The sequence below is a fragment of the Aedes albopictus genome, chromosome 2 (genome assembly GCF_035046485.1).
Source record: "Aedes albopictus strain Foshan chromosome 2, AalbF5, whole genome shotgun sequence".
Classification (NCBI taxonomy): Eukaryota; Metazoa; Arthropoda; class Insecta; order Diptera; family Culicidae; genus Aedes; species Aedes albopictus.
Window position 1 is genome coordinate 135,589,832 of NC_085137.1, and position 14,749 is coordinate 135,604,580.

The 14,749-nt window shown below is 38.5% G+C and overlaps 1 protein-coding gene across 1 annotated transcript in view; it reads left to right on the forward strand.

Moving 5' to 3' along the window:
* Nucleotides 1-359: 359 nt before the first annotated feature.
* The window catches only part of LOC115255409 (serine-rich adhesin for platelets), a 45,380-nt gene continuing 30,990 nt past the window's right edge, over nucleotides 360-14,749 (forward strand). Inside the window, exon 1 of the mRNA XM_029853513.2 lies at nucleotides 360-918. The gene's annotated coding sequence lies outside the window, so the exon portion shown is untranslated. The remainder of the gene's footprint in view (nucleotides 919-14,749) is intronic.

Here is a 14,749-nt window from a genome sequence, read left to right on the forward strand (position 1 = left end):
TGGTCCGCACGGACTATTACGGCCATTACCCCTCCTTGATCTTCGGCTTTGGATTGACTTGCGCTCTTATTGCCCCACCAAACGCTGCAAAATGAAAATGAAAATGAAAATGAAATCCTATGCCAATATGTTTCCTGTTTTTGTTTATACGAAGCGTGCCAACTAGCCAATGGAAAATGAGTTTCCCTCAGCGTCAGTGGAAATTTAAATTAGCCTAAATAAATTGATTCACATCTTCTTGCGTCAGAGTTTGTTTTTCGTGCGAGAAAAAAAAAACAGGTGAATGAAAATCCCGCCTGTTCCGTTTTTACTTTCTAAATATATTCCCAATTTCGTAGAATCTTCCACTAATACTATTTTCGATTTTTGTTCCTCTCCAATTTCAATTTTCCAGATCATAATCGCTTGGTTGGCCCGACGCCAAATGTCCGACAGCAGCCCGGAGCGAATTCTCCGAAAACGCAGACAAAGACTTTGATCCGAACCCACCCATCTCCTGTGACGCCACCCACAAACACGACGACCACAACGACGACGACGCCCTCCTGCCCCAAGAGCCACCACAACAACAATAACACCATCAACGGCAGCAATGGTACCGCGCTGAAAAATGCCGCCAACATCCAACGCAATGGTACCATTATCCTGGAGAAGAACGGCGGCTCGCCGAAGCTGATCCTGGGAGGAGGTGGCGATGCAGTGGCGCCACCAGTCGTCGTCGTCGCCGCTGCTGGACAGAAGAAGATTATCGGAAGCAGCAAAGAGACAACGGTGCTGAAGAACAACGGTGGCGGTGATGGTGGACGCAATTTGGACCTGTCGTACCGCAACAACAATTTAGTCGATATTAGTTTGCTCAATCATGCCAACCGGGGCGTGGAGGCGCTGGGAGTTTTAGTACAATACTTAGTTTTTAATGTGAGTATATGATGCTGTTTTCTTGTTGGGTGGAGGGACAACATTAATGCCTTTCATTGGTCCGTTTACATTTATCAATTCAGCTGGAAAGTCTGGCAATGGCATCTAAATTGATGCTATTATATCTAACAGGCTTGCTGGTAGGGTAATAATTTACTTCGTCATATGCGCTAATTCCCGTCACAACTAACGGTAAATAGCCAATCATCACAGATAGATATCGCGACTTATCTTTGCCAATGCCTCATTATATGGAAGCAAAAAGATGTAGGCTATCGATAACCAGTCTCCTTAGCGTTAGAAATCGAATAATTACACTAATTTTCACGTTTCAAGTTTACTCTACTTACGAGTTGACATTTTCATTGGCGTAGCTAGAGGGGGGGGGGGGCCTGGGAGGCCAGGCCCCTCCCCCAGTATCAACCAGACCCCGCCCCCCAGAAATTTTTCATGACTTTATATATGAAAATTAGAAAAAAAAATCTGAGAGGCACTGTTAATGATAAACATAGATGCGCATAATATGCGTTTGAATTGATTATTATTGGAGACTATTCTCAACTTGTCACCCTTTACAAGATCATTTTCCAATATGGACTATTTGATTGACTCTATTAGTTTTGTTTGGAAATATGATACCAGAAATATGAATTCGAATTACATATATAAATGGCAATGCTTCGGCAATACGACTTAAATCGCCGAATAATAAAATCTTAAGTTTTCATAGGAATTCTATTTTGGGTATCCCAAAGAAGTTCTGAAATTTCTAGCAGCATTACAGAATAATATTGATAAATGCTTCCTTGTGGACTTCAAGTATCATATGGGAAAAAAATCTGTTAGAATTTGAAATGGAATACAGCAGAAGTTTTTGGAGCCCTAGAGAAAATAGATATCACATTATAAAGGGCCCATATACATAGCTGAAGCGTAACCCGAGCAGAAGGGCATACCTTACAAATACCATGCGAAGAGCAATATGTGCTCTAATACCTAAAATTGTTATTGCTGCGTTATTCTACGAAATGATATGAGGACATCACAATAACAGTTGGAGGTATTTGAGCAGAGTTTGGTATTGATGTAGTATTTGTTGGTTTAGCAGTGAAAATAGCCGAAGAACAAGATTTGCTATTATATCATGAAGTCATCGAACAAATGAAACATTTAATAACAAAAAAAGTTATTAGTTTGTTATTCAATAACTTTGGGATAACAAATACAGCACTTGAAATTTTAGGTATGCATTCATTATTGAAATAACAAGACTTGTTATTTTCTAGGTGTTATTTATACAAAATTTTGGTATTGGTTTTTGTTATTTTGCCTCTTATTACCACTTAATGAAGGGCATATCAAGGTATGGTAGTATTTAAGATAAATACCATGATATGTCATTCTCTTGTTATTTTCTTCTGCTCGGGAAACGCGAGTGTATTCATTAAAACCATGCTGAAGGTGATTTCTAGTCAGTAACTATACATTTCATTGACTTTCTTGGGCATCGAGTATTTGCGTGTCTATTAAACTTTGTAAAAATTCAAATGTTCATTGAAGAAGTTATAATATTTTTCAACGTTCTCATTGAACTCTAAGCGATTCAGGCATTCTCCTAATTTCGACGAAACGCCAAAAAGAAGAGGTAGACAGCTATATGGTCAAGGGAGAGTGGTTTGAGCAGCCTCAACATGTTAATACCAACTACCTTTTATAACTAAACGTACAACGATGAAATTGAAAATAATAACATTATATTCTTGAAAAGCATTACTGCACTCTTCAGCATTCACGCTGTTGTATCTTGTACATTACGTTAAACAAAAACCTCTCCTATTCTATACAAACTAGTGTGGTGCTGGTAGCGGTGATCAATTTTTGGTTTTTCCAGATGAACTTCCATACAAACTTCAGACGAGTTTAGCACCGCCCAATTGTGAATGAATTAAGCTGAAAATCAGAAGGAACTGAAAAGGGTGTCCATCGAACTTTTTGAGATGTGTTTTTCCCATATAAGCTTTAGGTGTCCTAATAAGAATCTCTGCAGGGAATCCATGGAGAAGTTCTTGAAGAATTTCTTGGAAGTATTTCCGAAGAAAAGCCTGGAGTTCCCCTGCAGGAATTCCTGGACAGTTCCTGGAGGAATTCCGAATTAATCTTCTCTGGATGAATTCCTGAAGGATTACCTGGAGAAATGTCCGAAAGCGCTTCTAGCATGTAAGTACTTATATATTTCAAGTTAGTTATAGTGACTGTGTAAGAGTCACAGGATATATTTCCGAAAGAATCGCAGGACGACTTTATGAGGAAACTACTGTTCAGGAACTGCAGGGAATATTCTTGAAGAAATTCATGGATGGATTCCTGAATAAATCTGTGGATGAACTCCTTAAAGATTTCTCGGAGATAAATTTGAAAGAGTACCTGGGTGATTTCTTGGAGAATTTCCGAAAGTGTGCCTCGAGGAATCCCTGGATAAATTCCTGGAGGAATCCTTAGAAATCGCATCAGGAATCCCTGTAAGAAGAAAATTTCCTGTTTGGATCCTTTGAGGAATTTCTGGACGAATTCCTGGAGGAATTCTAAGAGAAATTCTTTGAGAAATCACAGAAGGAATTCTTGGAGAAATCCTTGATGCAATTCCTAGATGAATCTCTGGAGGAAATCCTGGAGAATCTTCTGGACAAATCCCTGGTGGAAACCCTGGAGAAATTCCTGGATGAATTTCTGAAGCAATAATTGAAGGATTTCTTGGAGGTATCCTTGGAGAATTTCCTGGACGATTACCTTGGAAAATCCCTGGATAAATTCCTAGATGATTTCCTGATGAATCCTTTAGAGGAATTCTAGGAGGGACCTCTAGAAAATTTCCCGGAGCAATCCCTTGATGAATTCCTATAGCAATCCCTGGAGGAATTCCCGGATGAATTCCTATAAAAATCCCTGGAAGAATTTCTGGATTAATCCGTGGAGGAATTCATGCTGCAATATCTGGAAGAATCCCTCCAAGAATTCCAGGAGAAATTCCTTGGAGAAATTCCTGTATGAATTCCTGGAGCTAACCCTGGAAGATATCCTGAAGGGATCCCTGGATGAATTCCTGGATGATTCCCTAGAGGATTTCTAGGAGGACTCTCTGGAAAAACTCCAGAAGAACCCTTTTAGGAAATTCCAGAAGGAATCCTTAGAGATATTTCTACAAAAATTCTTGGAAGGGATTTGGGAATTCTTGGAAAAAATCCCTGAAGAAATTTTTTTGGAGGAACCTCAGAAGAAATGCCTGACGGAACTTCTGGACAAATTCCTGTCGGAAACCCAGGAAGAATTCCTGGATACATCCCTGGAGGAATTCCTGGGGAAATTCCTGGAGGAATTGCTGTAGGAATTCCCGAAGAAATTCCATAATCAATACCTGAAGGAATTCCTGGAGGCATTTCTAAAGGAATTCCTGGGTTAATTCTAAAAAAAACCTCTTGGGGAATTCCTGGAGGAAACCTTTGTGAAATTTCCAGAAAAACTCTTGGAAAAATCCCTGGAGGAATCCCTGCACACCATAATTTTTGAAATGCTTCCAGCTCGCCAAAAATCAGCAAAAGAAATTGCTGAATTTCAGCAACATTTTTGCTGAATTTCAGCACAACTTTGCTGATCAACTGTCAAAATTGCTGGATGGTTCAGCAAGTTGAAAAATAATTGCTGATACTCAGTAATTTGTATTGCTGAATGCAATCAGCACGCCAAAAATCAGCAAAGTTTGCTGATTACCAACAAAAATATTTTGCAGTGTGGACCAATTTTTAGAGAATCCTCAGGAGGAATGCCTGGAGGAATCTCAAGACAAATTCCTGTAGGAAACTAAGAAGAATTCCTGGAGAAATCCCTAGAGGAATCATTGGAGAAACATCTGTGTAATAATTTCTGGAGGAATCTCTTTGGGAGAAATTCTTTGCTTAGTTCCTGGAGGAAACCATGGAAGAATTTCCGGACGAATCCCTTGAAAAAATCTTGGAGGAATTCCTGCAGAAATTCCTGAAACAATTTCTGAAGGAATCCTTGGAGGATTTCCTGCAGAAATTCCTAGATGAATTGCTGTAGGAATTTCTGAAGAAAAAAATCGCAAAATCCTGGACCAATTCCTGAAGAAATACCTGGGGTAATTCCTGAAGGAATTATTGGTGGAATTTCTGGAGAAGTTCCTCGAGAAATGCCTGGAGGGATATCTGAAATAATTCCAGGATAAGTTCCAGGAGTAATTTCTGGGGTAATTCTTGAAGGAATCCCTGGAGGATTTTCTGCCCGATTCCTGAAGAAATCCCTGAAAGAATTCCTAGAGGTATCTCAGGAGGAGTTCATGCAGGAATCTCTGGTGGAATTCTTGGAGTGATTCCTGGAATCCGAGAGGAATTTCTGAAGGAAATTGCGATAGTAATCTCTGTCAGAAACCCAGGAAGAATTCCTGGAGGAACTTCTGGACAAAATCCTGGAGAAATCCCTAGAGGAATTCTTGGAGCAATTCCGAGGAATTATCCCTGGGATAATTCCTGGAGGAATCCTTGAATTAATTCCTGGAGGAATCTCTAAAGTAGTTTTGGAAGGAATCCCTGGAGAAATTTCTGAAGAAATTCCTAGAAGAATTTCCAAATGAATATTTGGAGGAATTTCTAGAGCAATTTCTGGAGGAATCTCTGGAAGAATCCTCAGAGGAATCCCTGAAGGATTGCTGGTGTATTCGTGGGGCAATTTATGGAGAATACATGAAAAAACCCTGGCGGAATCTCTGGAGGAATCCCAGGAGGAGAAAATCCAGGTAAAATTTGCTGATGAATGCCTGGAAAATTCCAAGAAGGAATTTCTGAATTTACTTGGGGTAATTCCTGAAAAATTTCTAGGTGGAATTCCTGGAGCAGTTCACGGAGAAATGCTTGGATGAAATCCTAAAGGAATGCCTGGAGGAATACCTGGAATTATTCCTGAAGAAATTTCTAGAGGAATTTCAGGAGGAATTTATGCAGGAATCCTTGGAGGAATTCTTAGAGTAATTCCTGGACTAACTCTGTGAGAAATTTCTGGGGGAGTTTCTTTAGGAATCCCTGGAGGATTTCCTGGAGGAACTGCGATAATTATTTCTGAAGGAATTCCTGTTGGGATTCCTGGGATAATTTTGAAGGAATCCCTATAGAAATCCTTGGAGGAACTCCTGGGGGAATGCCTGGAGACATGCCTGTACGAATATCTGGAGGAATCTCTAGAGAAATTCCTTAAGAAATTTCTAGAGGAGTTTCTGGAGGACTCCCTGCATAAAATCCATTAGCAATCCCTGGAGGAATTCCTGGAGAATTTTCTTGAAGACTCACTGGAACAATTGCAGGAGGAATCCCTGGTGGAATTCCTGGAAAATCCCTAGAGGAAACTCTGGACGAATCCCTGAAGAAATTTTTAGAGGAATCCGTGCAGGAATTCTCAGAGGAATCTTGGAAGAATTCCTAGAGGGATATTTGAAGAAATCCCTTGAGTAGTTCCTAGAGGAGTCCCTTGAGGAATTCCCGGAGGAATCCCAGGAAGAATTCCAGAAGAAATACAAAGTTCAATTTCTGAGGGAATTCCAGAAGGAGTTACTGAAGAAAACTCAATACTGAAGAAACTGCTGAAATTCCTGAGGAAATCCTGAAATCCTGGTTTAATTCCTGGAGGAGTTTCTGAAGAAATCCTAAGAAGAGTTCTTGCAGGCATTTTTGAAATAATCCCGGAAGTTGTTCCTGAAAGAATTATAGAAGGAATTCGCGAGTGATTCCCTGCAGGTATTCTTGGAGAAATTTCTAAAGAAACCCCATGAGGAATTCCTTAGGGAATCTCAGGAAAACTTTCTTAGCAAATTCCTGGAAGCATTTGTGTAGGATGTCGGGGCCCCTGGCGCAGTGGTCCACACGTTCGCTTCATAAGTGGATGGTCATGGGTTCGAAACCAGCCCCGGCACTTGCAATTTTTCGTCAGTTGCTTTTCCCCCCGAGAGCAGCTGGCACCTGACCCTCTTCGGAGCATATAGCTCTAACGGACCCGGAATTTGGATATCGGCGAACCGCAACTCATAATGGACTCCCAATCGGACTGGAAAAGGAACAGCAGCCACACATCAGCATCATCGTGCTCATCATTCTACCATGGACAGGGTAGAAGAGTGAAAGAAGCACAAAGGCAACCGTTCAATAAAGAAGAATAGAATAGATTAAGGCGCTGTACAAAGTGGAAGTGCAGCGTCCAATTGGAATCGCTCACGTAGTACCCTAGTGGACAAAAGAGCTGTAAATTAGGCTAAGTGATTAAGAATAAAAAAAATTAGGAATCCCTGGAAAAAAAATCTGAAGGAATCCGTGTCTGTAGTAATTTCTGGACGAATTATTGAAGGAATACTTGTATGGACCCCTAAAGAATTTTTTGTACAAATGTTTTAAACAACTCTTGAATTATTTTTAAATAATTGCTCGTATAATTTTCTGAAAGAATTTTTTAAATAAATTCCTGCAAAATACTTCGAATCATTCCAGATGGAATTAGTGGAGCAATCTCTAGCGGAATTCTGGAAGGAATATATGGAGAAATCCCTAGATATCTCTGAAGAAATATCTTGAAGGATCTCTGGAGAAATTCCTGAAGGAAACCTCAAAGAGGAGGAACCACTAAAGATTTCCTAGGACAAATCCTCGAAGATATGTCTGGGTGAATTCTTGAAGGAATCTCTTGAGGAATCGATGATGGAATCGCTGCAGCAAGCTATGGAAAAAATCCTGGAGGAATTATTGACACTCATATAGTTTACGAAACTATGAACAAATCTAAAACAGTCATTTTGATTCCTCAAAACTGCAATGCCGATTTGCATATTCACATATCGGGTGCCCATCCCGCTTAAAAGTCATTACAAGTCAGCCCCCCCCCCTGGGCCCCCTCCAGAAAAAAAAATCCTAGCTACGCCAATGGACATTTTATCTCGTTTTGCATACAACGAAGGCAATCGAACCAGCAGCAGCTGTTGTTCTTCATCACCGTTCAATTTCACTTCGCCAGATTCACTTGTTGAACCAACCGTCAATTCACACGCCAAAAAAACTTTGCAGCACTTAAAAGTTGTATTTCACTGCTGCAGAACGCATCAAAAGCTGTTTAATTCCGTCGGTGAAATGATTGCTTACAGTTGTCTTCGTCTAGGGAGGATGCAAACAAATGTGTGCGTGGATATTCTGCATACAAAACATCATATATCACAACCACAAAGAAAGATTTCTTCGTTGCACTGTGATGGCGTATTATGGGTGGGCAAAATTAAAATGTTTTGGTCGTGGATGCTGCTTTAATCTATCTCAATTTAAAACGTTCTGCTTAATGGTACTTTGAACGCATGATTTGATTTAGATTGCGAAGAATTTGGCCGACATTTCGAATAAACACCTACAATCAAGTCATAACTTTAGACCATCCAATGTACCAAGGGTACGGAAAGGGCTGTCCGGGCTCGCTTGGAAGTTGACCATCAATGTTAACTTCTTTTCCCGATCAGCCTAGATAGCTGTGTAGTGTCGGTAGCGGTTGTCTCAATTGGCTAAGAATAACACTACGGATCGCCTGATCCAGTGGTAAGAGTCCACTAAACAGGTGACCCCTAATTCATGGTGTTATGCGGCTTTATGCTTACCGTGCCAAAGAATGAATGGTTAGGGGGGTCTAATAAAAACCTAACTACAAACGGAGCCTGTGGAGTACTTGGGCGCCCTCCACAGTATTCTGCCCTTACTGCGCTAACCGGAGCAATGGTGCAGCTGACCTTGTGTTTCTCCGAGATAATCTGCTATCCTTCTTAAGGCGAAACTGGAAGCATTTTCTCATTTTTTGGGTTTTTGATTTTTTATTAAATAACAAAGCAATATTTTCAAAATCGGTTTTCGTGCACATGTAGACTATGGATCAAGGTATCTTCTGAATTTTTTTGAGGTGAAAAATGTTTTCCATTTTTGCAAAAAACATTTTTTTTGTGAAATTTTGTTCAAAATGGTTTTTGCAAAAACGAAAAACATTTTCCACTACAAAAAAAATCTGAAGATACCTTGATTCATAGTCTACATGTGCACGAAAACCGATTTTGAAAATATAGCTTCGTTATTAAATAAAAAATCAAAAACCAAAAAGTGAGGAATTGCTTCCAGTTTCGCCTTAAGCCTCAACTGCGAGGCTCAATAAGGGTGGGATTATTAGTATGTTGTTTATTAGTTTTAATTATAACCTATATGGCTCTTCGCATTATGCGTTCTTCACAGTGTCCTCTGTGTATGTTCGTCTCTGGCGCTCTTCAATCGATACCGAATTGGTTTTTATCGCTGCTCTTTTTTCTTGTGTTGTGATTGTAAGAGTTTGATCGTGCCTAGTTTGGGTAGTGGCTATGGTTATGACAGCTCAGATCAATCTTCAGCATATTAAGAACAGCTTTGGTCCAAGAACCTTACTTTCGTAGGGAGGATTTCTATGTAGATGTAATGTTTTAATTAACACCAATATGGTTTCGCATTTTGCGTTTGACCCGATGTTTGCTACTTTCAGTAAAATTGAAATGACAGTCTTGCGTGTCCTGCCTCGAGCCCCAAAATGTATTGATAAAACTACTTGTTTGCAGCCTTGCCATTCCCAAATCTTGGTGGGATTATACTGTCAAGTTTATTCCGTAAGTGGATGTCTTCGTATGAAGATCAAATCTATCAATTTGACCTCTTTCTTTGCACGCTTTGTCGAGCATCACACCCGTGATGTTTTTCTAGCAAACATGCCTCTCCATGGGAACCAACATGCTTATCAAAATGGAAAGTTCACTGTGGTTTGTTTACACAATGTTGTTTACGATATCGGAATTCATTCAAAAATAATTTTGTTTGGGTGTTTTCTCGGATTTCCAGGATACTTTTGAACACGAACCTTTCGATTCCATATTGGAAGCCGCATGGATTGTCCTATTTATCTTTCAATGATTTCCAATTGGATTTACCAAATGCTCAAATACCAACATCTCTACTCGGCATTACGTCAAGCAGCGATTAGGAAATTGAGTGTTTGTGGATGCCCCCATGCGGGAGTCTTGCCATGACTTTTGAGGAATCACGTAGCAGAAACGCAATTGAAATAACTCAATGTGGTTTTTCTACTTATGATTTTGTCCATCACAAGCCTCAACAGGCTGCTTCATTTGTATATCTTAGCTGAGAATCCGACTGTGGAACTTTTAATCATTTGATATGTAACTACCCAGTTTTTACGCAACTGCGTTTCCGAGTACTCGGTAAACACTTGATTAAGTGAAACTGACCTAAGAAGCCTGAATCTTCAGGATGTTCTGTTGTTCTGAACCCGTTGTGGCAAGTAGCTATAGGCTTACTTTACGCTTTATGCGTTTTCTACAGTCCCCTTTTCAGAGCGCTGTTTGAACCCGTTGTGGTACGCTTATGCGATTATATCGACCCTATTCCCTTACCTTCCCTTTCCCTATCCTATCCCTTATTCCTCCCCTCGCTCTCCCTCAGGTAAATGATGAATAGGCTCGTATTCATGGCGATGGCACAAATTTCCCAAATGGAGGAGAACGTGCCTCTTGAGCCGACCTACTGATACCTGATCCAATGTACCATAGTGTCACGTAGAAGGTGATCCGGGAATTGAATTCAGGTTTTTAGGCGTGGACTTCTCCTCTGGCACGAGAAATTCCACGAGAATTTCCATGAAATTTCAAGAAAAAAAACATCGATTCACCTAAAAATCGCAATTCAAAAAATCGACAAATCACTGTTCTTTAGATCCATTCAGTGACCCAACAATCCTCCACTAGGAAATATTTATTTCACCGGATAGAGAAAGCAATTAACGCTGCTAAGCCATCATTCTAGATGCAAGTGCACCCACCACTTCCATATCCTGCCAGGCCCATTCTTCTGGTTATTGTACAGGTGATGCCTTGGTTTTTCCCTCTATAGAAATCGATAACTCGTTTGCTGCTGCTGGTGGAAATGTGTTTGAGCACCAGGTGTCAAAAGTGGGATGGCAAAAGTATGCAAATCAGAACGGGAGAGCAATTAAATATGTAAATTTTCCTAAAAAGCTGCAGCTCAATCGTATCCTTTCGTTTTTTTTTTACTTGTATGTGATTCCGTTCTACGCTTATGGGTCCTCTCCATGTAGAAAATTGAATCCTTTCGTGGCCTGTCTGGGTAGTCAGAGGTGCAATTATCGGGCGTATTTCGAACCACCACAACGGAATGGGCTTTTGCGGCGTAACCGAAGTGGAAAGAATGTGATCATGTGTTTCAAATTAATTTAATAATTCCCAGGTGTGAAGTTTCTCCGGTTCCAGTTTATGCTGCCTTGCGTGGCTTGGGAACTGAACTTTGTTTGAAGCGTTTTATAGTTGAATCCATGGATGAAAGCAGCTTTAGCTAAAGAGGAATCAGTGCTGATCCACATACCTAATTGCTCTGTGGAAGGTTTTAGTAGACAGGATGACTTTTAAACCAGACTGATTAATGTTCGGATAAAAAGTGCCTGCAGTTGAAAGGATCAAAAGCTGAGAAAAACGAATGGGAGAAGTAATTCTGTGTTGTGGTTGAAAGCTTTTTCTTTATCTTTTTATGCTGTTAGAGGGTCAGATATACAACATGTGCTCTCAGATAATTCATCATTGCTTTTTTTTATTCTATCTGAGCTCGAAGATTTTGCAAGATTAGAGCATCATCACAGGATTAGTGAAGCTTTTTTTGTTGTACTCTCTTGCTGCAGGCAAAAAGGGAACTGTATAATGTGTAAAGTGTAAAGTAGACATATCCTGAATTTAGTTGAGTGGGCCTAGAAATCTGTGTAATAAAGAAATAATAATAATAGTTATGAAGTCGATGAAGTCGATAATACGTTGCTCAATGAATGAATTGTCTTATTTATTCCAAACAGTTAGAGAGGGGGCAGAGCGCCGTCTCTTTTTTTTTTTTGCAAAAGTTGAAAATGTTAAAAGTTCAGTATTACAAAACGATCGTTCAAGCTAAAAAATAATCAGGCCAACATTTGCAGTCCGTATCTCAAGGCTAAGTGGTCCCCCAGGGGGCCTAAAGTTCTCAAAAAATGGTAAAAATGTTGATTTTTCGATGTCAGTAAGTCAAAAACGAAAAAGATATCGCAATTCTGAGCAAATTTTTGATCCTTTAGTAGAATGGGATATTTTTTTCGTCAAAAAAAAATCATGTCTTTTGTGACTCCATACAATTTTTGAGCACTTTAGGCCCCGTGAGATACGGACTCCAAATGTTGGCCTGATTGTTTTCTAGCTAAAACGATCGTGGTCACATGTATTTTTAAAGTTTAAAATCATCTGAACAGTAGTTTATTGCTTTGTCCATTACGTGCTCCTGAAATGTTGACTCATCACAAAAAGAAACCTATTTCTACAAGAAAACATCTACCAAGAGATTAAGACTGGGGTCTCCAGTTAGCCTAGTGTGGTTAAGGCTATGAATCGCCAATCCGGAGACGGCGAGTTCGATTCCCGTTCCGGTCGGGACAATTTTCTCGACTACCTGGGCATAGTGTATCTTTGTACTTGCCTCACAATAAAAAGATAGATATACTTCTGTATTAAAAAAAAACACATTTTTAAACTATTTGAAACAATGTTTTTACAAACAATTTTTACCGAAATTTGTGAAAAATCCTCCAGGCATTTCTTTAAAAATTTCTACAGCAATTCCTTCAGAAAATATTTCATGAAATTTTTAAGAAATTCTGCCATGAATGCCCTCGAAGATTTCTCTGAGAAATGCTTCAGGAGTTCTTCCATTCATTTCTTTGAAAAATTTCTAGGTTCCTTTCGTCTTTTTTTTTTCTTGAGATTGTTCCACAGATTAGTTCAGAAACTTTTTATAAAACCTTCTTTGGATTCCTTCGGATTTCTCAAGAAAGTCTTCTGGGATTTCCTTGCTACAAGGCTTTCCTGGGTTTCTTTTGAAAGTTCCTTAGAACATATTCCATGGATCATTTTAGAATCTCACCTAGAATTTCCTTTGGAATGTTCGTCAAAGAATCCACTTGTAATTTTTTTAAAAAATCTTCGAGAAAAGCTTCCATAGATTCCATCCAGCATAGATTTTTTTTTTTCAGAAATCCTTGTGAAAATTATTTCAAAAAATCATTCATTCAGAAATGCTTTCAGGGATTCTTTAATAAAATGAAAGCTTCTTCCAGAAATTTTCCAACGATTCTTTGGAAAATCTTCCGCTGAATTCTTCAGAAATTCTTACAAAGATTCATTTAAAAAGTCTTACAGGGATACTTTTATAAATTTACCTGTACATTCCTTCAAAAATACCTCATAAGTTTTGTACATAAATTATGTACAAAGATTGGAAGTCCAAGGAAATCTTATATGGTTTTCTTTCAAAATTAAGCCATATGTTCCATCAGAAAAAGATTCTTTAATACAGAGGATAGACAAAATGATCGGAACAGGCAAAATTTCCGCTTTTCAAAAAATAGTCACTTAGCTGTAACTTTTCGAAAAGAGCATCAACAATTCTCAAATTTTTATTGTATACTGGTAAACTAGTTGTCTATCAATGGTCCAAATTTAGGAAATATTGGGCTATTCTTCATGAAGTTAGACAGATTCTAGTAAAAGGCATTATTATCCGATAGCCAATTTTGAACTGATTTATCTACGGATTCCATAATCCGAATGCAATGAAATTTTGAGCATTTATGATTTATATAATGAACTTTGAAAAGCGTTTGACCTAATTTAAAATTGTTCATAAGAAAAGAAGTTATAATGATTTTTATATGAATTTTGAGCATCTCGTCTATTTTTAACAAGCATCTCATAACTTGTTTCAATTTATTGCCGGATATTTTGTTACTTCCTTTCAAAACATATTTATATTCAAGTTAAGTAGATGGAATTTAAATAAACTATAATTCTTATCTTGAATTTTGAAGCTATGTTGAATTTTTGGCTAATTTGTTGTTTTATTAAAAAATATTCTAATCGCTATAATTTTCATGCGGAGTAACAATCTAAAGTTAGGTCAAACGTTTTATGGAGCTCATCATGTAAGTCATAAACGCTCAAAATGTCATTGCATTCGATTTATTGATTACGGAGATATAACAGTCCAATATTGACTATCGGATAATTATGCCTTTTTCTAGAATATTTCTAACTTTATGTAAAATAGTCTGATTTTTTCGGAAGTTGGACTATTGATAGACAACTAGTTAACCAACTTACAGTAAAAATTTTAGAATTTTCGATGCTCTTTTCGAAAAGTTACAGCAAGTTGAACATTTGTTGCATAATAATGAAATTTTGCCTGTCCCGATCATTTTTCAGAAAATTTTGCCGATATTCCTTCAGAAATTCGATCAGATATTTTTTCAAAAAGTCCACCAAAGCTTTTTCCAGGAAGTGCTCTAGAGATTCCATTGAAAATTCCTACATGAATGAGTCCAAAAATTTCTTTAAGGATTCATCCAGAAAATCCTGCAGAAATTCCTCCAGAGATTCTTAAATTATTACTTCCAGTAATTTAGGCAGGAAAAATTCCTGCAAGAGTTCATGTAGAGATTCCTTCAGGATTTCCTGCAGATATTCCTTCATGTATTACCCCAGAGATTTATCCGGCATTTCTTCCAATGATAACTCCAATAATCTCTCCACGGTTTTTTTTAAAGAAATTTAGTCAAAAATATTTCTTAGGAATTCATATGGAAATTTCTTTAGAAATATCTCATTTTTTCTAGATATCTTCTATAAATTCCTCAA